Source organism: Thamnophis elegans, chromosome Z (genome assembly GCF_009769535.1).
Source record: "Thamnophis elegans isolate rThaEle1 chromosome Z, rThaEle1.pri, whole genome shotgun sequence".
NCBI classification, from domain to species: domain Eukaryota; kingdom Metazoa; phylum Chordata; class Lepidosauria; order Squamata; family Colubridae; genus Thamnophis; species Thamnophis elegans.
In genome coordinates, this window is record NC_045558.1 from 114,929,898 (window position 1) to 114,955,266 (window position 25,369).

General features: G+C 39.5%; 1 pseudogene; it reads left to right on the top strand.

Moving 5' to 3' along the window:
- Nucleotides 1-921: 921 nt before the first annotated feature.
- LOC116521579 lies at nt 922-25,063 on the top strand (annotated as a pseudogene).
- The last annotated feature ends 306 nt before the right edge of the window (nt 25,064-25,369 follow it).

The window sequence follows — 25,369 nt, forward strand, 5'->3', positions numbered from 1 at the left end:
CTCCTTGATCAGTTTCCTTCTGTTGTTCCTTGTCTGGCCTTCGGAAAATCTCTTTCCTCTCTGTGACAGACCCTCATATTTTGGAATACTGCTATCATGTCACCGCTGTTCCTTCTCTTCACTAGCTATGCCCAGTTTTGACTGAATGCCCAGTATTTAATTTTAAGCAATTATTAAATCTAAGGCAATCTCCTTGATTTCACATAGAAATAGTAATATGTAATGTAGAGGATCTGCAAACATTATTTGTATTAGTAGTGTGGAAGATTGCCTTATATGACTGATGTAATTGTTATTATTATCATCTACATTATGTAGCTTGTTAGGACAATCTGAAAAAGGTGTACAGTTTTGACTATTATTTTCTCTTCCATGTCTCATCAGCTCATTTATGGCTCTGCTCCAATAGTCAGTTTTGACTATTATGGCATCGGACCTGGGTACCTGAGAGACCGCCTCCTGCCGGTTACCTCTCTCAGACCAATTAGATCGCACAGGTTAGGTCTCCTCCGGATTCCCTCCGCCAGCCAATGCCGGTTGGCGACCCCCACGGTGGAGAGCCTTCTCTGTTGCAGCTCCGGCCCTCTGGAACGAGCTCCCTGTCGAGATCCGGACCCTTGCTACCCTTCCGGCCTTCCGCAAAGCCACCAAGCTCTGGCTGTTCCAGCAGGCCGGGGTGTCCGATAAACATCTACCTCCACGGAAATTGTGAATGTTGGCTTGTTTTTAATATGTTGTCTTTGTCTTGTTTTCCCCTTTCCCCTGTCTTTTGTGAGCCGCCCGGAGTCCTCCGGGAGTGGGCGGCATACAAGACAAATCAAATCAAATCAAAATCAAATTTTCTCTTCCATGTCTCATCAGCTCATTTATGGCTCTGCTCCACTGATGAATGATAAAACTCCAGGCCTTTCTTTTTACCAGATGGTTCCACCAGAAGCCCTTCAACATGCAGGGATGGCATCACTGCTCCTGCATTTCAACTGGACCTGGATTGGTCTCCTTGCAGTGGATAGTGAGCATGCAGAAGAAATTATACGAAATGTGATTCCACTTTTTTTCAAAAAAGGAATATGTTGTTCTTTTATTGAAAAACTCCCAAAATATAGTGATGTAAGTGGATTGGAAGGTATGATTATTCAGGGAGCAAAAGTATATGAGCTTATGATGGACAATAAAAGGAATGTGATAATTGTCTTTGGAGAATCTACCACCATGGGGACATTGAGATGGTTCACATATCTACCAAATATCACAGATGTGACAAGTAAACCTAAAGGAATTGTATGGATACTGAATGCTCAGATAGAGTTTGCTTCATCAGCATTTCAACGCGATTGGACAACAGATATAATCAATGGTGCTCTTTCTTTCACAATGCAATCTGTTGATCTACCAGAGTTTAAATCATTTGTTAAGAAAAAAAATCCCTTCGTCGCCAAGGAAGATGGATTTATCTATCTGTTCTGGCAAAATGTTTTTGCCTGTGATATGCCTGATGCAGTTCTGGATGATGTGCCTGAGAAAATTTGTAATGGGGAAGAGAATCTTGAGACCATTGCTGGGCCCTTTTTTGAAATGAGAATGACTGGTCACAGCTACAGCATCTATAATGCTATTCATTCTTTAGCTCATGCTTTACATGCCATGTCCTCCTCAAAACATAAAAGAAGAGGTCTGACAGACAGAATAGGAGGGAAGATCCATAAAAAAGACTTCTGGCAGGTAATGGACCCAATGACCTTATTTGGTACAGGAGCAACAGTGTTTGCATGATGGCAAGGCTGATCTCCATTTCCTTAATTCCTGTCCCTCGCAAATCTCACGTGGATCTATATCTGTATGTGTAACTGTTTAACTCTGAACAGCATGCAGATTTTAATTTATTGGATCTAGCTGATTTTATATTAAGTAGCATTCAAATGATAAAAGAATGGTTAGCAAAATTAAGAGGTTACTGAAATCCATTATCTTCCATCTCTCCTATCATACATTTTCTAATTTTCTTCCAACAATCCTTATCAATTATACTCTTAACTCTTCTTTTAATTCTATTAAAAAGAGAAGTAATATACGTACATAGAATGCAACTATATATCCATTTGCCTCTTCTGAAAATTACCACAATGGAGAGGAATAATTTAACCCTTCCAATAATCTTGCATTTTTCTTTTGATTTAGTTCCATAACTTTCTGAGAACTGTATCTTTTAACAACAGTGCTGGAAAACTTGTTTCATTTGATCAGAATGGGGTTGTAAGAGGTGGATTTGATGTTACCAACTGGATTGTTTTCCCAAACCAATCATTTATTCGACTGAAAATTGGAAATATAGATCACTTACCTTCTCCAGATGAAATGTTGAACATCAATAATGAAAACATTACATGGCACAAATGGTTTAATCAGGTAAAACTGAATTTTATTTATTGGTTTAATGATTTTTCTCTATTCAAAAATTTGACTTCATTGTATTTGGCAAATATTAGGAAAGTTAAGCAATCTGGGTAAGTGAACTTTTCTTACAACTTGCGGTTGGCTGCATTTTAATTAATAATTCCATATTAAAATGAATTCTCCTATATTGGATCTTGTTGCAACCAAATCATCAATAGAAAAATTGGACAAGGTTACTTAATTTGGGTTTAATTCTATAGGTTCTATATTTATAGAATATAGCATTCAGATTATTTCATTCATGTAATAGCACAACAAAAAGATGGTTATGGTTATGGTTATGGTTTATTAAACTTGTATGCCGCCCTATTCCCCAAGGGGACTCAGGGCGGCTAACAAACTCATAGGGAAAGGGGATAATACAGAAAACAACAAGACAAAACAGTTACAAAAAACAGAGTAAAACTCCACAACAGCCTCGAGTGGGGCTGGGAACTCATCAGCCCCAGGCCTGCCGGAACAGCCAGGTCTTAACGGCTATATGGAAAGCCTGAAGGGTGGTGAGGGTCCGAATCTCCATGGGGAGATCGTTCCAAAGGGCCGGAGCAGCCACAGAGAAGACCCTCCCCTGGGTGGTCGACAGTCGACATTGGCTAGCTGATGGAACCCGGAGGAGACCTTGCGCATGTGCGAGACCAGAAGATGGCGCCCAGGCGTTTTGCTCCAGCTTGACGAGGCGAGCAAACGCTGAAAACAACCCAAAAAATCGAACAAATTGGTGCCCGAAGACGACCCTGGGGATGTCCGGAATTCAGAGGACCCGAGGAGCCCAGACCTTTGCGTGGGTCGCCGCTTTTGAGCGACCCCGGACGGCACAACTTCGGAGGTCTGTGTGCGAGCTGCCCGCATCATTCGGCAGTGGGGGGGGGCGGCACCGCGTCGGCATTTTTCGGCCTAGACGATTCCATCCTGCTTACTGAGCCACCTGCTTGGGGTCTTGTGAGACTGCTATCACCCCGGAGGGAGAGAGAACCTACTGAACCAGCCCAGACCTCTGCGGGGGCCGCCGTTCCCGGGCACCCCAGGACTGCACAACTTTGGGGGGTTGTGTGCCGCGAGCTGCCTGTACTATCTGGCAGTGGAAGAGGTGGCATCACACTGGCTGCAATGGTGGTGTTCTTTGACGCTTTTACTCGGCTTATTGAACCGCCTTATTGGGGCTCCGTAATATCATCATTACTCCGGAGGGAGAAGGAACGAATCGGAGCAGTGTGGGGACTGAGCAGAGTGGCAGGGCGATTGTTCCCGACGCTGCACCGGCCCCTCCGGATGGCCCCTCCTTCCATCCAGCCTCATTTCCCTCCCAGTATTCCCTCCCTCCCCCATCGTCCCTGCTTAATCAGGTGGCCTCCTGGACGCAGTTTACCTCTTGTCCCCCCCTTGCTGGGGTGAGGCTCTTCCTTGTGTTCTCCACTTACCATCTGACACCCCTTACTCTGGCACTCCAATCTTTGGCCACCTTTGGTTGGGGTTTTTGGACATTCAGGCCCGCTAGCTCAGTTCCATCTGTCTTTAGACCTGCTGGCTCAGTTCCACTTGGCTCCAGACCTGTTAGCTCAGTTACATCTGGCTTGGAATACTATCAACAATATTATTTGCCACTACCCTTGGGGCTTTATTTGGGACAGCACCTGTAGAAGAAAGCCTCCTCCCTCTCTTAATTGTTCCGGACTCTTTGGACTTATTCGAACCTGTAGAAGAGGGGGATACGAACTACGCCCTTGTATACCTTCTTTGGACTATAACTGGACGCTAATTATTGTAATTATTTTAACCATCCTGACCACTGAGAGCCATTTGGCTCTGCCTGGACTCGCACCTTAACAACTGCGCAAGTTATCTTTTTTCCTTCTTTTTCTACTTCTTTTTTTTCGTACTTTGTATGGGATATGCTAGGGGTATGTGTGTAATTGAATGAATGATCCCACTTTTATCACTATTATTGTTGTAATTTTTGTGTTTTTAATTGCCACGTGGGGATTGCCTGAGTGAGTGAATGAGTATGTATGATTTGGAGGACCTGCCAAGGAACGCGGGGGGCACTGAGGTGGTTGAGGGGACCAGGGACACGGGAGAGGGCCGGAGCATTACGGTCGTAACAGGGAGGGGCAGATATGGCGGGGACTTTAGGGCTGGCCATTACCGGGGAAGGAGGGTTCGCTACATTACAGAGATCCCTCCTTCTGGCCCTATGAGTCCCACTCCAAGGCCAGATGGCGCGAGTAATCAGGACCCTGGTCTCAGGCTGTTGTCGCTAAATGCCAGGTCTGTTGTTCACAAGGCTCCCCTCGTCCGGGACTTAATTTTAGACGAGAGGACAGACCTGGCATGTATTACTGAAACCTGGCTGGGCCCGGAGGGAGGAGTCCCCCTCGTAGAGATGTGCCCAGAAGGATTTCAGGTGCTGCATCAGCCGAGAGCCCAGGGAAGGGGTGGGGGTGTGGCTATTGTTATCCGGGAGTCGTTAGCACCTCGTAGGATCCCTGCTCCGGAGCTTGTCGGGTGTGAGTTTCTGCTGGTAAAGTTGGACCTCAAGGGTCAAGTGGGTTTGCTGTTAATGTACCTGCCTCCCAACAGCGTTGCAGCAGCCCTCCCCTCGCTCTTCAAGTCGGTAGCCGAGCTAGCAATTGAGTTCCCCAGACTCATGGTCTTGGGGGACTTCAATTTGCCTTCGCTCGGTGAACACTCTGATGGGGCGCAGGAGTTCATGGCTTCCATGATGGCCATGGGCTTGACCCAGGTAATCTGGGGCCCAACCCACTCAGCGGGTCACATGCTCGACCTCGTATTTCTCTCGGAGCAGTGGACTTGTGATCTTGGTCTGAGGGGTAATGAGATCATACCCCTGTCATGGTCAGACCACTGCCTACTGAGGCTCGACTTTCGGAGACCAAACCCCCACTGTAGGGAGGAGGAACCGACCAAGTGGTTCCGCCCCAGGCGACTTATGGAGCCTCTGAGGTTCCAGACGGAGCTTGGGGTTATTCCTGATACTCTCGCCCACAGTCCGGTGGAGACTCTGGTTGCTGCCTGGCACTCGGCAGCATCGGAGACCCTTGACCGGATTGCGCCACTACGGCCCCTCCGAGGCGGCGGATCCAGGAGGCCTCCTTGGTTCACCGAGGAGCTCCGGGAGATGAAGCGCCGGAGGAGACGCCTAGAGCACCTATGGAGGTCCGATAAATCTGAGTCGAACCGAGCAATCCTAACAACCAGCACCAAGGAGTACATCAGGGCACTTAGGGCAGCAAAAAGATCTCATATTGCCACCTTGGTTGCGTCCGCTGAGTCCCGCCCAGCCGCCCTGTTTAGGATAACCCGCTCCCTCCTAAATAGGAGGGATACGGGGGAACCCTTGCAGGGTAGAGCTGAGGACTATGCCCAATTCTTAGCGGACAAAATTGCTCGGTTTCGGTCGGATTTGGACTCCATTCCTGCAGTTCCAGTCGAGGCACAAGAGGATGAACTGGTAGACCACCTCTGGGTTGAGTTTCAGGATGTTGCCCCTGGGGATGTGGACAAGGCCATGAGAGCTGTGAGTGCCTCCACCTGCGTACTGGACCCGTGTCCCTCATGGCTGGTTGCCAACAGCAGTGAGGTGACACGAGGCTGGATCCAGGCGGTTGTTACCGCCTCTCTTCGGGAGGGGCACTTCCCCACCGCACTTAAAGTGGCGATGGTGAGACCCCTCCTGAAGAAGCCATCTTTGGATCCAGCTGCCCTTAACAATTACCGTCCAGTCTCCAACCTCCCTTTTGTAGGGAAGGTTGTCGAGAAGGTGGTGGCCTTCCAGCTTCAACGGTCCTTGGAGGAAGCAAGCTATCTCGACCCCTTCCAGTCGGGCTTCAGACCCGGTTACAGCACAGAAACCGCTTTGGTCGCATTGACCGATGATCTCTGGAGAGCCAGAGACAGAGGCCATCCCTCCATCCTGGTTCTCCTTGACCTCTCGGCGGCTTTCGATACCATCGACCATGGTATCCTTCTGCGACGACTGCGGGAGGTGGGGGTGGGAGGCACTGTTTTGCAGTGGTTCTCCTCCTACCTCTTGGACAGGTCACAGTCGGTGTTAGTGGGGGGGCAGAGATCGACCCCTAGGCCCCTAACATATGGGGTGCCGCAGGGTTCGGTCTTATCCCCCCTACTATTTAACATCTACATGAAACCACTGGGTGAGATCATTCAGAGGCACAGGATAAGATACCATCAATACGCGGACGATACTCAGTTGTATCTGTCCGCCCCGTGCCAACTCAATGAAGTGGTGGACGTGATGAACCGGGATCTTGAGGCCATTATGGACTGGATGAGGGCTAACAAGCTTGTACTCAACCCGGAGAAGACCGAGTGGCTGTTGTGTTTCCCTCCCAATAATTCGATCAGTGTTCCATCGCTCAGGCTGGGGGGTCAAATTTTATACCCCTCAGAGAGGGTTCGCAACTTGGGAGTCCTCCTGGATCCACAGCTGACTTTCGATCACCACCTTAAGGCTGTGACCAGGGGGGCATTTGCCCAGGTTCGCCTGGTGCGCCAGTTGCGACCCTACCTGAACCGGGAGGCCCTCACAACATTCACTCGGGCCCTTGTGACCTCTAGGCTGGAATACTGCAATGTGCTCTACATGGGGCTGCCCTTGAAGAGCATCTGGTGACTTCAGCTAGTCCAGAATGCGGCCGCGCGAGTGATTGTGGGTGCACCTCGGTTCGCCCACATAACACCTATCCTCCGCTACCTGTTGATCTCCGGGTGCGCTTCAAGGTGCTACTTGTCACTCATAAAGCCCTCCATGGTAGTGGATCTGCGTACTTGAGAGACCGCCTCCTGCCAATCACCTCCCTGCGGCCAATTAGATCGCATAGATTAGGCCTCCTCCGAGTTCCATCTGCCAGTCAGTGCCGACTGGCAACCACATGGAGGAGAGCCTTTTCAGTAGTAGCTCCGACCCTTTGGAACGATCTCCCCATGGAGATTCATACCCTCACCACCGTCCAGACCTTCCACACAGCCCTTAAGACCTGGCTAGCCCGTCAGGCCTGGGGATAAAGATAATCTGTCCCCACCCGAATGATGAATGAATGTTGCTTATTATTTTACTTCTATGTATTGTTTTGCGTCTATTGTCTGTACCCTCCCTTCCTTATTTTATGTAAGCCGCCCTGAGTCCCCTCAGGGAAAAGGGCGGCCTATAAATTCTAATAAAATCCTAAAAAAATCCTAAAATCTGTAGGGTCTAATTGGTCATAGGGAGGTAATTGGCAGGAGGCGGTCTCTCAAATACCCAGGTCCGATACCATGCAGGGCTTTAAAAGTGATGACTACCACCTTGAAATGCATCCGGAGTCCAATAGGCAGCCAGTGCAGCTCGCGGAGGATAGGTGTTACGTGGGTGTACCGAGGTGCACCCACTATCGCTCACGCGGCTGCATTCTGGACTAGCTGAAGTCTCTGAATGCTCTTTTTTTTTTTAATAAATGTTTTTTAATTTTAGTTTAAAACGGGTACAGCATCTTTCTTTACATCTATAGAAAATGTATCAATCAATTACAGATAAGTTTTGGTACATCTCCTCCACAGTCAACCAACATAACTCATATTAACTCAAGCATTATTATATATCCATTTTCATTTAACTGTAATTATTATTTAGAAATATTGGTAAGAGTAATAATCTTGAACAATACCTGCCCACACCGGTGGGAAAGGAAAAAGAATCAAAAAGAAAAAGAAAAAAGGACAAATAAAAAATAAAAATAAAAAAAAAATAGTAAATAATACAAAAAAAGACAAAAACGACAAGAGACAAGGCAGGAAAACAAAACAAAACACAGATGTCTATTATGAAAAAAAAGAAGTATATCAACTGGTTACAACATGTTTTGGTGCTTCTCTTCCGTTAATTCATATTAATTCAAATATCTTAACTCGAATATTTACCATATCAACATCATTATACCTCCAGTTTTAATTACCTATAGTTATTTAAACATCCTTCATCCTTAGCTATGCTAAAGAATTAATCCATAACACATGCTGACAATTCATTTACTTATTTGTAAAATCCTCTATTATCATCAAATCCTCATATCCTATTTTAGCTGAACATCCATAATATTTAATTATATCATATATCATAACATTTTCCCAGTATTGATTAACATTTGATTGTATGTATTTTATTTAGTTTTTTAATAGTGATAATTATTGTAGTTAATACTCTTTATGTATGATCTAAAGATGTTTTCTCATATCCAATTGTTAGTTATCATATCAACTCCACATTATATACATTACTATCAATATCAATTATTATTCAGCTATATCTGTTACAAGAAAAAGCAATTAGGTTTAACTAGTTTTCAATTGTATTCATCAATCTATCAGCCAGTTCCAAATTATATATATTGCTATCCATATCAGTCATTATTCAGCTATATCTATTACAAATTGAAGTAATCAGATTTAGCTAATTTTAAGTTGTATTCTCCCATCTGTTAGCCTGTGTCCCTCCAACAGCGAGATTTCCTCAGTCCAATAGCCATTCGTTGGATAAATTTACCAAATGTTTTCATAAGCAAATCCAGACAAAGATATTTTGGCACCTTTGGACTCTGAATGTCAGTGATGAAATAATAATGTTGTCCTGGGTTTATAAAATTTTCCAAATTAACTTTAATTCTCAAGGGTGGATTTTCCATTCCTCCTGCACTCTGTCTCTTTAAATGAGTCTTCTTTATAGCTCCCCCACTCCTTTCTTCCTCTGAGATAGACCAGACACCATTTCTCACATTTTCCATTTGTGTTTCAGGAACATTTAAACATTCAACGATCTCAGTTTTAACTTCATATTTTAAAATCAGTTGATCCAATTTTCTTTCCAGCCTTTGATAAGAATCAAAAAGTCCTCTACACGCAGAAAAAAGAATCTGAAATGAAATCTTAGAGGTATATAGGGACGCCATGGTGTGTCGCAGTTAAAAATTACAAGCTTTCTTTTTTTTTTTTCCACAGACTTCCAAACACTTTTCTTAGTCTCTTACAGGCTGTCAATCTTATCTAATTGTAAACAGAACCAAGTAATAAAGTAATAAAAATGTCGAATCGTGACGGGCTAATTAGTAGAAGATAAATTTTACGATCCACTTAGGGAGATTCAGAGGGGGGAGGATGTCGAGGAGTTTCTTGAAGCATTTAAGAAGTAAAGTAACCACCAGTCATAAATCCATTAGAAAAAGCCAATTCGCCGCTAAATATTCCTGTTCTTTGGTTTCAGTTAGCTTAATTTTTTAATGCGAACAGTCTCTCTTGGATAATAAAATCAGCTTACCAGATAACATCACTTCTACCATTCTTAGGGGCAACCTGCAGTTTCAGTTAGCACGCAGCTAATCCAAAAAGGAATTGGCACGAGGAGTTAATACCCCCCCCAGAGACTTGCGGGTGTCTCTGAGGTCCTGGGTCTCTCCCCACCTTCACTGTCGTCTCCGGGACAGCTAGGGTTCAAAGAACCCGTCCAAAAATCCTTCGGTATAGAGGAATTTCAGGAGTAGCCTGAAACTCCATCTTCTCACTGCTAAGCCCCGCCTTCTTCCCCAAGTCTCTGAATGCTCTTCAAGGGCTGCCCCATGTAGAGCGCATTACAGTAGTCCAGTCTTGAGGTCACAAGGGCGTGAGTGACTGTTCTGAGTGCCTCCCATTAATAAACAAAATAAACAAAACAATTAATAAACAAAAGAAAGAAGTACTGCATGCTACTAACTCTGCTCTCTTTGCTTGGAATTCAATTCCTTTGATCCTGACTTGCTCAAGGTTGAGTCAGCCTTCCATCCTTCCAAGGTCGGTAAAATGAGGGTCCAGATTGTTGGGACTCTGTAAAATGCTTAGAGAGTGCTATAAAGCACTGTGAAGCTGTATATGAGTCTAAGTTCTTTTTCTAGTGCTATCTAAATATGTATAGATTTTACAAATTTTATGAAGTAAACTAATAGATGTAATTCACCATATATCTTAAATTGAGAGATGCAGTGGCTCAGTGGCTAAGATGCTGCGCTTGTTGATCAGAAAGGTCGGCAGTTTGAATCCCTACAATGGAACATAATGGAGTGAGCTCCCATTACTTGTCCCAGCTTCTGCGAATCTAGCAGTTCTAAAGCATGTAAAAATGCAAGTAGAAAAATATGAACCACCTTTAGTGGGAAAGTAACAGTGTTCTGTGAGCCTTTGGCATTTACTCATGTCAGCCACATGACTACAGAGATGTTTTTGGACAGTGCTGGCTCTTCAGCTTTGAAACGGAGATTAGTACTGCCCCCTACATTTGGGATTGACTAGCACATATGTGCGAGGGGAATCTTTACCTTTACCTTTATATCTTAAACGAACCCATATAAACAAACTGGCTTGTAGCAAAAGAGGTTTGCTGTCTGATACTGTGTTTGGAAGAGAACACACCTCCCTAGAAAATAAACAACACTAAGCAAAGGTGATGGAGGTTATTTTGTCCCAAATGTGCAGGCAGGCAAGATCAAGGAACTAAGACTCACACATATTACTTTGCCTATATCTACACCAGCAGCACCATTACAGACTTCAACAAGTACATATAAAAGATTAGATTGTTTCTCCTAATGTGATTATTGTTGTTAGTTGTGAAGTCGTGTCCCACCCATCACGACCCCATGGACAGCATGGTTCCACCACAAAACCGTGGTAGACTAAAGCGTGCTCGACGAAAGCGCGTACCTGACGTCATCACAGCGTGACGAAAACATCACGCTGTGAGCGGTAAAGTTAAAATTAACGTGAAAACGTTACCCTAACCCCCCCAAACCTAACCCTAAACCTAACCCTAAACCTAACCCTTAACCTAACTCTAAACCTAACCCTAAACCTAACCCTTAACCTAACCCTAAACCTAACCCTAACGCTTAACGTAACCCTAAACCTAACTCTAACTCTTAACCTAACCCTAACCCTAACCCTAAACCTAACCCTTACCTTTACGTGAATCGGCTTGCTTTAAAAGCGCTTTTTAAAGCGCCCTTTTTTCTCCGCGGTCGTATTTGTCGCGCTGCTGATGATGTCAGGTACGCGCTTTAATCGGGCGCGCTTTAGTGGACCGCGGTTTTGTCATGCCATGGGACAGCATTCCTCCAGGCCTTTTTGCCTTTTGGTTTTCATGGCAAAGATACTGAAGTGGGTTGCCATTTCCTTCCTCCCTCCCTTTTTTCTTTCCTTCATTCTTTCTTCACTTTCTTTCACACTCATTTCTTTAAAACTTATTTACTTCCTTCCCCCCTTTTTTCCCAGCAGAAAGATAAGTGGTTGTTGTTGGGTGGAGGAAGGAGTGAAGGATTGCAAGACTGGCTGAGAAACTGTCATGGAGCATTTAAAATAAAAATCTCATAACTGTAGCAACAACTCAGCAGCAGTCAGTAGCAATGTATTAACCACAGCATCCCCAAATTTCATTCCCTTGGGAGTAATGGGCACAGAATTTGGACACATTCTATACTTTAGCCCATTTGAGTGATGATGTCAGGTACGGGCTTTCGTCGAGCGCGCTTTAGTCTACCGCGGTTTTGTGGTGGAACCACCACAGCATCCCCAAATTTCATTCCCTTGGGAGTAATGGGCACAGAATTTGGACACATTCTATATTTTAGCCCATTTGAGGTATCTTGGTTTCAAAAATTGTTGCACTATGATAGCCCATTTCACCCAGTTAATGTCATGTCTGTGAGATTTTTAGCTTTTATTCATGCTATGTTCATATCTGACCACACTATATGTTTCGAGAATGGCTACTGCATGATAATCTCAACCATCATTTGCAGGATCAGTTCCCTCATTGTCACCGTAAAGCTGATCCCAAATTATGGGATTTCATTCACCGAAAGTTTCATTATTACAAATATAAGCCCAAATGTCATTTTCTATTTGAGAAAAAAAAAAGTTCAACTCAGGAAAACATTGCTCCTCCAGCAGTTCCCAAAGGAATCAAATTTTAGTTTGGCATTATTCATCTTAATGACTGTTTTTAATTCTGCTTATTTTCCAAATCCCTGTGGATTTCAGTGAACCTTATAATGAAGACTGATGAAGAGTCTTATTTTCCCATGCCATTTCCAAAGTCCAAGATTCAGACTTTAGCACCCACCATTCAAGACCAGATACTATTAATCACAGAAATGCTGTAGAAGTGAGAGAGATATTTGATATCGGAGCATGGATTTCATTTTACTCATATTGCTGCTAGTGCTGCTTCCTCAGATAGTCTGCAAATCTCGTAGGTGCAGCATCACCCATCCATATTCTTCATATCATAAATACCAATAACCAGGAGATATCATTGTTGGTGGCATAGCTTCTCAAACTGGCATCCTACCAAAAGAAGTCCTTTTCACTGAAACCCCTTCACCAGTATTGCCAGGAGAGTTTGTGTAAGAAACTGGATAATTGCTTCATTTTTAATCATTTTGGCACACTTGTCTAAGAAAAATGAGTGATATCATCTCAATACAATACTTTGCTTGGGTGATAGTAAGATGCTGAGGAAGGATCATCTGAGGTAGATATTCAGAATTTTAAAGCAGCATTCCTCAAATTCAGGAAATTCCCCACACCCACTCCAACATATAGCCTTTGACTGTCATAATTTTTTGAAATATCTAACCAGCTGAGAAACCCTGGGAATTGGACCCATTCCTGCAGGGAACCCAGAATGGAGAAACTGGTTTGAAGACTAGCTTCTTTCTATTTTGCTTTCACGATCTTCCTTTCAGTGTTGTTGTTGTTGTTTTTTGCCTGCCAAATCTCTTCATTAAACCAGTTTCATCCTTGACAACCTTCCTTACTCTTTATGCATGGTCTTGATCATGCTTGGTCTGTTATGCTTTTATTTTGCAGATTTTGTGATAATTCCTTTATTACAATGTAACATTGAAACATTGTAACTTCCCTGTTTCAAACAATAATCAATAAATTTATCTGTTTCATTGCTCAAATGTTAGAAATCTCCACTATTTTATCTAAGTCACACTTTTTAAAATTGCTTTCAATTCTACAGAAATGCAAAGCTACCGTATTATTTTACAAAATAAATGAACTCACCATATAAAATCTCATTTCTATCATTTTGTAAACCAAGAATAATCCAGACATTTGTATTAGGGATATCTGTATTTGTCTAACACTAAGATAAACATGAATGAGAATGTACATATTATTTTCAAAATTATGTACGTTGGGAAAATTTGCAAATATTTGTAAGTAAAAATTATTTAGACAAATGTATATAAAAACACTACAAAAAATTCTAAGGTTATTTTCAATGTAAAACCTCAATATAGTTTGGAATTGGATATCATAACTTAGAAGAAAAGCCTCTTGAAGTACCTAACATTTATATATTTCTTTCCTAATATGCATGGTGGAAAATTTGACATAAGCATATTTTAATTCTTTAAAAAATCCAAATATAGTATGCAAGTTTTTTGCAATAATATAAATCATCTCCATCCATGTTAACAGTATATGCAGGTGGCTATGAGTTTACAATGTCAGAGAAATGATTCAGTCAGCCTGCTGAATTCTTGATTAAAACAAAAAAGCTGTTCAATGCAGAATGGCCTTCTGATATGGAATGCAACTCTCATTGTAGCTTAATTCCTAAGAATTACCAGCACATTCTGGCTATGGCGTTTGCAGTGAAGGAGGTCAATGAAAGCCCACAGATCTTACCCAATCTCACCTTAGGTGTCTGCATCTATGATAGTTATGATAATGCCCAGAAAACCTACCAGGCCACCTTACGACTTCTATCATCAATGGAGAAATTGGTCCCCAACTATGTATATAACATCCAGAATGACGTAGTAGCTGTTATTGGAGGACTGGATGCGCAAATTTCTCTTCATGTGGCAACTATTTTAGATACTTATAAGAAACCACAGGTAAGATTTATTTATCTATCTGGTATGCTAAGTTAATACAATTTTTATTTTTTTTAAATTATTTTAATTATTGTATTACATTCCAGTCCTACACTGCACTACAAAGTCCTGGGATGGAGAAAGGGATTTATCCCTGCAATTCCAGGAGTCACATTCTTGTAAATATCACAGTTTAATTTCAATCCTCCATCCATTTACAATGTATTATGTAAGTGGAATTTATAACTTTGAAGACATCCAAAGAATGGTGATATGTATTTTCAGGTACTGCATAACTTTTGTTTTTGTTTATATATCGTATGTGTTATAGTAAAACTATTTCATTTTACTTCTAATTAATTAAAGAAGAAATTGTTGCATCAAAGATAATGTATTGCATTTGACAATTGTATTCTATGTTTAAGTCTATCATAATTACCATCTTCTCAGAGCAAATCTATTGATTGGGAGTCTGATAAATAAATAATATATAGCCCTGTTGAATTCAGATTCAGCCCCATATTTCGTGAGTCTGCTTTAATTAAGGTGTCAGGTTTCTGACTAACTATAAAATAAAGAGCTAATATTACTTAGTACGACATTGTAAATCTGTCAGCTTCAATTCAAAGTTCAAGAATTACTGATTGCTAGTATAAATTTAAATTTGCAACATGAATAAGAGATATGTTGCATCTCTTATACTATTGGAAAATATGTATAGCTATAAACTGAGTTTGGGGAAGAATTGGGCTTTTGAATATTATTTGGAGTCCTTCCTACCTACCCACCACCATCACACACACACCAACAAAAAGTCTGGGAAAGGAATTAGAGGAATGGACATCTTGGGTTTGTTCAGCATAATTTCAACTTTTTATTCAAACCTGAGATTTATTCATGAAGTTGAAAAACTGTCCTATAAGAATATTTTTAAAACCATTCCAATATCTTTTCATGGAACAGACATTTGTAAGGGTGTTGGGTTTTTTTTTTTTTGTCTAATTCCTTTGCAGCTTCACTGTTCCATGATCTGAACTGTACTGTATTTTTAATGTTATATGTGTTCATATTATAATTAAGAAGAGAGTTAAGATTTTAGCTTTTTTTATGAAGAATTATTTTATTCCACTTGTGACATTTATTATCTTCCAAAAAGGGGCTGAAATCTCTTCATGAGGTTTCTCTACAGGGTATGGACAGGAGATTACACCACTGGAATTACTTTTAACTTTTTTTTTTTAATAGCAATAGCAGTAGACTTATATACCGCTTCATAGGCCTTTCAGGCCTCTCTAAGCGGTTTACAGAGAGTCAGCATATTGCCCCCAACAATCTGGGTCCTCATTTTACCCACCTCGGAAGGATGGAAGGCTGAGTCAACCCTGAGCCGGTGAGATTTGAACCGCTGACCTGCTGATCTAGCAGTAGCCTGCAGTGCTGCATTTAACCACTGCACCACCTTGGCTCCTAACTTTTGTGTTTTGAATTTTTAATTGTCAGAAAAGAAGCACAATAATAATGTAATAGGTAATCCGCGTCAAATAGCAGGGTTAGGGGATGGTCAACAGATAATGTTTTCCCTGGAAGATAGATACTTTTACAAAAAAGTAAATTATATATAGTGGACAATTACTTATGCATGTGTTCTAATCTATAAAATATCTAAAATGCAACAAAATCAGGAAATTTAAGGAATACACCCCACCCCTCCTAATCCCCCCAAACACACAGAAAACCCACATTTGGAATCTCTTCAAATCACTCCAACTGGATTTTATACATTAAAGCACTTCAGTGATTCAACACTCAGTTTAAAGGAATGGTTGAAATAACCCGTAGGATTTATGTAGAAATGGAGTATATAACAAATTTAGTAAAACCACAAACATAATTTCAAGTAATAATGTTGAAAGCTATTTTATATGAATGAAGCCCAACATAACCCCAACTGGAAAGTGATTATATATTCAATAAACAAATAGTATGTTTATTGAATATTTGTTTACAAATAGTAAAAAAATAGGTTTTTTAATTTAATCTATGCAGATTGTGAAAATAATTGAAAATATTATATACTTGTGTCCATTATTTTTTACCCACTTCTCTGTAGCTGATTTATGGATTCTCTCCCCTCATGAATGATAAAACTCCTGGCCTTTCTTTCTACCAGATGGTTCCCCCAGAATCTCTTCAATATGCAGGAATTGTCTCACTGCTGCTGCATTTCAAATGGACCTGGATAGGGTTTCTCATCATGGACAATGATCATGGAGAAAAAATGGCACAAACTATGATTCCATTTCTTTCAAAAAAGGGGATTTGTTTTTCTTTTATTGAAAGAATCCCAAAATTTAGTGATATTACTAAACTTGAAGGTATGATTCAGCAGGGGGTAAAAGTATATGATAGTATCATGGGTAGTAAAGCTAATGCATTAGTAATTTATGGAGAATCTTTCTCTATGATGTTCTTGAGATGGTTTCAGTATATTCCAAATCTGGAATCAGTGAGAAGTAAACCCAAAGGTATTGTGTGGATAATGACAGCCCAGATGGAATTCACTTCATCAGCTTTTCAACTCCATTGGGATACAGATATAATCCATGGTGCCCTCTCCTTGTCAATGAAATCTGCTGATATACCAGAATTCAAATCATTTATTCAGGAAAAAAAGCCCTTCAGTGCAAAAGAAGATGGGTTTATCAGTCTATTCTGGCAAGAAGCTTTCAACTGTGTCTTTCCTAATATGGCAATGAGTGATGTGCCTGACAATATTTGCAGTGGAACAGAGGATCTGAAGAGCCTTCCTGGATCTCTTTTCGAAATGAAAATGACTGGTCACAGTTACAGCAGTTATAATGCTCTTTATGCTATAGCTAATGCTTTACACGCTCTGTCCTCTTTTAAACATAAACACAAAGTTATGGCAGAGAGAGAAGGAGAGATGATACCTAATCAAGGCCTCTGGCAGGTAATGGCACCAACATTCTCATCTGATGGAGCATCATGTACATAGGTGTGATGGCAAACTAGGTCTGAATTTCAGCAGTTTTCCTATCTCTTAGCAATGTAACAAAAGCTCAGATTTTATCAGAATTCCTTTTAATTATTATTGAGCATACTATATAAATGCAGTATTGTACACTTATTTGTGCTGGACACTTTTCCATATTTAGGACAACTATGAATACGATTATAATAAACATATATTTGACTCTAGAATTTAGTTTTTGGATATTTTTAGTTTCTAATCTTTGATTCTGTTAATTAACCATTGGTAAAACAAGTCCCATATCAAAAAGTATTCTGTTTCTTCCTTTTATTTTATTTTAAGTGTTAATCTGTTCATCTCAGCATGTTCTAATATTTTTATAACACTTTCATCTTTTCATTTTTCCTTTATTTTCAATTTTCCATTATTGTACAATTCTTGCTGTCATTAATACACATAAAATTCAAAGGCAAAACATATTTAATTGTACATGTATTAATGGTAATATCAATACATGTAAAATGAATATTACCACTTTTTATTATTACATATAATATTAATATTACCAGAACAGGATGACAAAGGTAAAATATATTTATTTTCCCTTTGTCATACTTTTCTGGTAATATTCCAAACAAGAATATCTCTGGTTTCAAATCTATATGTTGTCTTATCATTTTTTCTAGCCAAATATGTATTTTAGTCCAATATTTCTTCACCTTTGAGCATGTCCACCACATATGATAGTATGTTGTTGTTGTTGTTGTTGTTGTTGTTGTTGTTTAGTTTTTTATGCCACCCACTCCCAAAAGACTCCGGGCGGCTCACAATAAATAGGGAAAGGGAAATAAATAAGACAATACAAAGAATTTAAAAATGCACAACATTCACAATTGAGGCGGGGCTGGATATTTCAACAGCCCCCAGCCTGTCGGAACAGCCAGGACTTGGTAACTTTACAGAAGGCCGGGAGGGTTGTAAGTACCTTGATCTGATTGCACTTCCAACATTTAGCTGATAGATTTTCATACATGTTTGCTAATCTCGCTGTTGGTAGTGTAATTCTTTTTCTTCTTCCCTAATGCACACCAATCTGACTTCTCCCACTAAGCCTTATAAATGAGAGAGAGAGAAAGAGACAGACAGACAGACCACTGCTACCATCATGATTAGGAAAATGTTCTCAAAATTGGTCTTTAATTTTTTTTGCTGTAGCTCCATTATTTTCTGAGGGGTGTTTCTTTTAACAACAGTGCTGGAGATCTGGTTTCTTTTGATCAGAATGGAATAGTAGCAGCTGGATTTGATATCATCAACTGGATTGCTTTTCCAAACAAATCATTTCTTCGGGTGAAAGTTGGGAAAATTAATCACTTAGCTTCTCCAGATGAACTTTTAACTATTAATGAAGAGATCATTACATGGCATAATTGGTTTAACCAGGTAGGATCTAATAATAATTATAAGCCTAGTAATCAAATCTAATTATTTTATTTTAAATTATGTGTGTCTATTATGACATGGAAATTCCTCATGTTTAATAATCTTTTGAAAAAATAGGTGAATTAATTTCAGTATATGAATTTATATAATAAGTGCACTTCTGAGTTACAAATGTCTACCCTAATTGCCATGATAGACATTTTGCAATTGATATTATCACCCATTGGGGGTGATATAGTGATATAGAGATATAACCTTGATATTTTTCTTATAAATCAGATATTCCTGTAAACTATTTCTCTTTAAATCTACTAAAAATGTAATTAATGCTTATGCTAAAATTTTAACTAAGAAGTTGATGAATGGGACATTTTTAGAAGACATATTTAGGCTAATGTTTAAAGTGAATCCATACTTCAAATATTATTAATGCAACATCACTGGTTAAAAAATTATGTTACAAACTTAGAAAGCAATGTGTTCAATGGTGGGTTCCTACTGGTTCAGACCGGTTCAGTAGAATCGGTAGCTCTGACTGCAAGCCGAGAGTGAACCGGTTCTATGTTTCTGTGAAGGTGGGCTTGTCCGCCCATCCCTGGTTTATACTGACCTTTATTTCTTTCTCTGAAGCCCAGCTAATAGGTGGCAGCAGACTGAATTGCCTCCCTATAGCTGTATTCCTTGCTTCTTTCTTGTTTGCAATGTGGAAGTTAAATTTTTTCTAAACTGTGAAGTTTGTGTGGAGTGAACCTGTTGTTCAGCTGGTAGGAACCCACCCCTGAATGTGTTGTATTTCTTAATATAAAAAGCACATTTGATTTAATTTCTAGTGAGAAGTTTGGGCATAAATTTATTTGCTCCATCCAGTGGTTTCTGTCTTTTTTATTAATACACATAATGAAATAAAATCCCAATTTAAATTGAAATGTAGAATATCAAATTATACAAAATACATTTAGAAGTTAAAATTTGGGAGAAAATAATTCACAATTTACAATTTCAAGGCATCTTTTCACCTTAGAGTGCCGAGTGAAGATATGCAAAAGTGATACAGCTACTGAAATAGAGCAATTTATCCATCTGTAGCAACAATTTCTAGCATAACCATTTTGAACTGGTCTTTTGAATTTAAATACGCATCAAATTGCAGACTTTCTTTTATCTTTCTATATTGCAACACATTCCTCTTTAATTTCCAGGTGATACCCATCTCTGTTTGCAGTGATAGTTGCTATCCTGGTTTCAGCAAAAAAGTGAAGGAAGGAGAGCCATTTTGCTGCTATGATTGCATCCCCTGCCCAGAAGGGAGAATTTCAACTGAGAATGGTAATCATGTCCTTCCTTATTCAAAATAAATTCAGGCAATAAAAAGAATAATGTAATGTTAACAAGTAGATTTTTAAAAAAAACATTTTTAGATGTGAAGATTAAAAACTTATATTCACCAGAATGTTGAACTGTCTCAATGCATTAACAACAAAGATTATCTAATTTTGTATGTACTGTATGTATTGTATGTATATACTGTAGATCAATATGTAGAAGTTGTCAGGTTTTCTTATAGATCTAACAGCTGCCATCAAAGCATCTATGAAATATTATTGCTAACTTATCTCTAAACACTTTTTTGATCTGTTTTCTCCAACTTTTCTCATCTGTAGTCTTCAACAACACTGAAGTAAATTTGAAGGGTATAGAAGATCCCTTAGATCAAAGGGCATCTAGGAATCAGATTACAAAATGACAAGATCAGAACATAATTATTGATTGTATTTGACTGGAAAAGTTAGTTCATAGTTTATTTAATAAAAGAGCTTCCTGATAAATAGTCAAATAAAATCATCATTTATATATGAAGCTATCCATTGGGAACTGTAATAATATTTTGTCCTATAGGTTGACTTTACATTATGATTCACTTTTTCTGTATTAAATTTGAATCTCAAAATTATAAAGTTTGCTAAACATAAATAGTTTTTAGAAATGTAAGATAATATGATGAGACATCTTTTAACATGATAAATGTTTTATTAATTGATTTATTAAACAGATTTATATGGTACAAGATGAACTTCCTTAATAGATGGAACCTGTAACATAAGTTGCCTTCCAATCTTGGTGTGCAGATAGATAGATATTGTATAAAAATGTACTCCTCGAGTTATGACCGAAATTGAGATAGCCATTAAGTGAACTGTCTCAATTAACAACCCCATCCCTGCTGTCAATACAATTGTTAAAAACACATGTATGGATTATTAAGTGGAACATGGAGGGGAGGTTCAAGAATGGGAGAAACCATAGGGAGCCTAATAGAGGCACAAGTTAACACAGAAATGCTAATGTTAGTGTTAACAAGGGAAAGCAAACACAGTATGATTTGCTTTTCCTTTCTAATGCTGACAAAGTTAATAGCCATAGCAATAGCACTTAGATTTATATACCACTTCATAGTGCTTTTACAGCCCTCTCTAAGCAGTTTACAGAGTCAGCCTATTGCCCACATAAGATCCTCATTTCACCCACCTTGGAAGGATGAAAGGCTGAGTCAACCTTGAGCCAGTAAGATTTGAACTGTCAGCCTAAGTAACCCGCTGTACTGCACTCTAACCACTGCACCACCTCAGCTCTCTAATATTAGTGTTACTAAGGAAAACAAACTGTTCCATTGCTTGCATCCCATAAGCAGCTGTCATTTTCCAAGCTTGTGCTTCTGCAATCATGCTGCACATGGCTTCATTGCCATGTTGAATGGGTTGCTGGGTTTAAGCAATTTGTGGCTGTATTCAGAAAAAAAAAAGATGGTCACGTGTGAGATTGTGCTGTGTGGCCCAACAACAAACCAACCTGTTCTCTTTCCATATTCTTGCCTCCTGAACATGTGAAATCTTCAAAAGGTAATTGAGTGATTGACGAAGTGTGTGAAACCCAGTGGGGTGACAAAATAAGACCAGCATCTGCGAGGATCTAGCAGGGAGGATGGAGAGCTAGACAATCAGGGAGACATACTGCAGCATGTCTGCAGTTTGTCATAAGGATGAATAACTGCAGGGACACTGTATCAGATTCAACTTTGAAACTGGGTCATATGTACTCTCTTTTTTGGGGAGGGGGGGCTGTTGTAACTTCAAAAATCCAAATACTGTTAATTGTTTTAAAGTGACAAAATGATTAAAGCAGTTATCTTTATCACACCTTTTGTCTCTCATATACCAAGGTTCTAATCTTAATATTAAATACAATCTGCAAAAGTTAGAAGGTTATATTGCATATCAGACAAAGCATGACTACTTGACATCTGCAGGCCTTCCTATATATCCATTAATAAAAGTAGCTGCCTAATAGTATAGGCAATAATATGATCACATACTAGTCAGATTTATGATATGCATGAAGTACTAATGTTACACAACTTCTTCTATTTCAGACAAAAATGAATGTTTGAGGTGCCAAGACAAATACTATCCAAACAAGAAAAAGGATTTCTGTATTCCCAAGGTTATAAGTTTCTTGTCTTATGAAGAACCTTTAGGGATCAGTTTAGCATCTCTTGCACTTACCTTTTCTTTAACTACAATCCTTATATTAGGAACATTTATGAGGAACCATAACACTCCCATTGTCAAAGCTAACAACCAGAGCCTGACCTACACACTCCTTATCTCCCTCCTGCTCTGCTTCATTTCAGCATTGCTATTCATTGGTAAACCAGGGAAAGTGGCCTGTCTTCTCCGACAAACAACTTTTGGCATCATCTTTTCAGTGGCCGTTTCTTCTGTCTTGGCAAAAACTATCACAGTTGTTCTTGCTTTTATGGTCACCAAACCAGGATCCAGAATGAGGAAGTGGGTGTGAAAAAAGTTAACCAATTCCGTTGTTGCCTCTTGTTCTCTGATCCAAGGAAGCATCTGTATTTTGTGGCTAGCAATGACTCCCCCATTCCCAGATGTTGATATGTTCTCAGTGATTGAAGAAATTATCCTGCAATGTAATGAAGGCTCTGTGGCCTTGTTTTATTGTGTTCTTGGATATATGGGTTTCTTGGCTCTTGTCAGCTTAATCACAGCTTTTCTTGCCAGGAAATTACCTGACAGTTTCAATGAAGCCAAGTTCATCACCTTCAGCATGTTGGTCTTTTGTAGTGTTTGGTTGTCCTTTGTTACAGCATACCTGAGCTCCAAAGGGAAATACATGGTGGCTGTGGAGATCTTTTCCATCTTAGCCTCTGGTGCTGGGCTTTTGGGTTGCATCTTCTCCCCCAAATGTTATATCATTGTATTCAGGCCTGACCTAAACATCAGAGGACAATTAATAAGACAAAAATAAGCCTTTCCCTCTTTCTCAATGTTTTTAATTTAGACTTCTTTCTCTGTATGCAATGTTGAATATTTATGGAAAGTTATCCAATTTTGACAAAATGAAATGAAACTGCATGCATCTCATCTCTTCTGATCATTTCTTGAAACTAGTCCTTTTTTTTTCCAGAATCTTTTTTCCGAAGCACATTTAAAACAACAACAAAACAACAAAACCATAGAAATATCCTGTAGTGCAAACTGGAACTTTGTTTTTATTCTCCATTTTGGGTCCAACATGGTTTTAACAATAGCAATAACAATAGTTAGACTTATATACCGCTTCATAGGGCTTTCAGCCCTCTCTAAGCTGTTGAGTCAGCATATTGCCCCCAACAACAATCCGGGTCCTCATTTTACCCACCTCGGAAGGATGGAAGGCTGAGTCAACCTTGAGCCTGGTGGGGTTTGAACAGCCAAACTGCTGAACTGCAGTCAGCTGAAGTAGCCTGCAGTGCTGCATTTAACCACTGTGCCACCTTGGCTCTAAGTGAGGTAGACCTCATTTAATGACTATTCAAATTTATCATGTACCTTAAAAAAGGTACTTATAGCCCAGGGGTGAAATGCTACCAGTCACATGAACTGTAGTAAAAAAAAAAAAAGCTACTAGTTTGCCCGAAACCCTAGTAAAAAAAAAGGCTACCAGTTCAGGTGAACTGGTATTTCTGATGATCTGCTGTGATGCACAGCAGATTTTCCCATTGCTGTTCTACTTACCTTTGCAGGGACGCTCAATAGTAGGCTCTGCTCACCTGCCCAGATGTCATCATGTCCATTTTTGACCCTCTGTGCATGCACAGAAGGTCCTGCGAACATTTACAAACTGGTAGTGAAGTTAAGTAGATTTCATCCCTGCTATAATCTCTCCTTGAAGTTCCACGTTGACCCTAGGTTATGTGATTTCATTTTACCATAGGCATTTGGCAACCACTTTGCATTTATAACTGGTTGCAGCATCTCATTGTTACATGGACATATATGCATGCCAAATGTACTGTAAGATTAGCTGTCACTTTAATAAAAATATGGGCATGTCTAGTATAGCTAGCCTGCTGAATTTACTTACTTCTATTATTCCTGATTAAAACAAGAGCATTAAATGTGGAATATTGTTTAATACAGAATGTCATTTTTGTTGTTGTCTAGTATCTAAGAAATACCAGCACATCCTGGCTTTGGCAGTAAAGGAGATAAATGAAAACCCAAAAACTTTACTTAATCTTACCTTGGATTTCCACATCTATCACAGCTTTGACAATGCCCAGAAGACTTTTCAAGCCACCATGTTACTTTTATCATCAATGGAGAAATTGATTTTAATTACCAATGCAATACCCACAATTACACAGTAGCTGTTGTAGATGGACTAGATTCTAAAATTTCATTCCATGTAGCAACTATTTTGGACTTTTATAAGATTTTGCAGATAGGGTTATCCTTTATCTATTGACATACAAAACACTACTTTCAATTTCTTCCTTCCCCTTGATTTTGTACTGCATTGTAAACTTTAGACTTAACTAGGCTAAGACAAATCATTAAGAGAAAATATCACAACCAAATTAAGGTTTTACTTGTAATGGGATGACATAAAATAAAAGGGCAATGAAAAGAACTGTGAACAAAGATACATGGTTTAAAAAAAGATGAGAGTGATATGAAAATATCAGAAGTGAAATTATCAGATAAGAAAGAGAGAAACAGACAGCTCTTTGAAATAAACCTGTCTAAGTAGAATTCAGAAGACAAGTAAGCTTTAAGCAGCAGAGACACATTTCTTTCTGGTTTCTGATACATGCAGGAAAATTGCAAACACATTTCATTCCCTTCAAAGCCATAAATTCCACTTAAATCTGCAATTCTTTCAAATCTCCAAGATATTTTAAAAGAGATTCAGTTCCCTCCTACTTCTGATTTCTCAGATTAAATTCAAAGATTCTATTCAAAGCAGCATTATCTCTTAGGTTTTAGATAGAAATAAAAGACATGGAAAATTTATTAACATCTCAAGCATCATGTTAATTAACTTTGTCTTTAAAGGAAAACAAACATCTTATAAATCTTGTTTAAGGTTAAGGAATTTAGGGGCATAACAGAATTCCTGGCTAATGCTTGTCTTAGTCTGCTCTTTTGTTTCTGTTTATGGATTCATATAAGGCTTACCAATGCTATATATGCACATTCCTATGAAT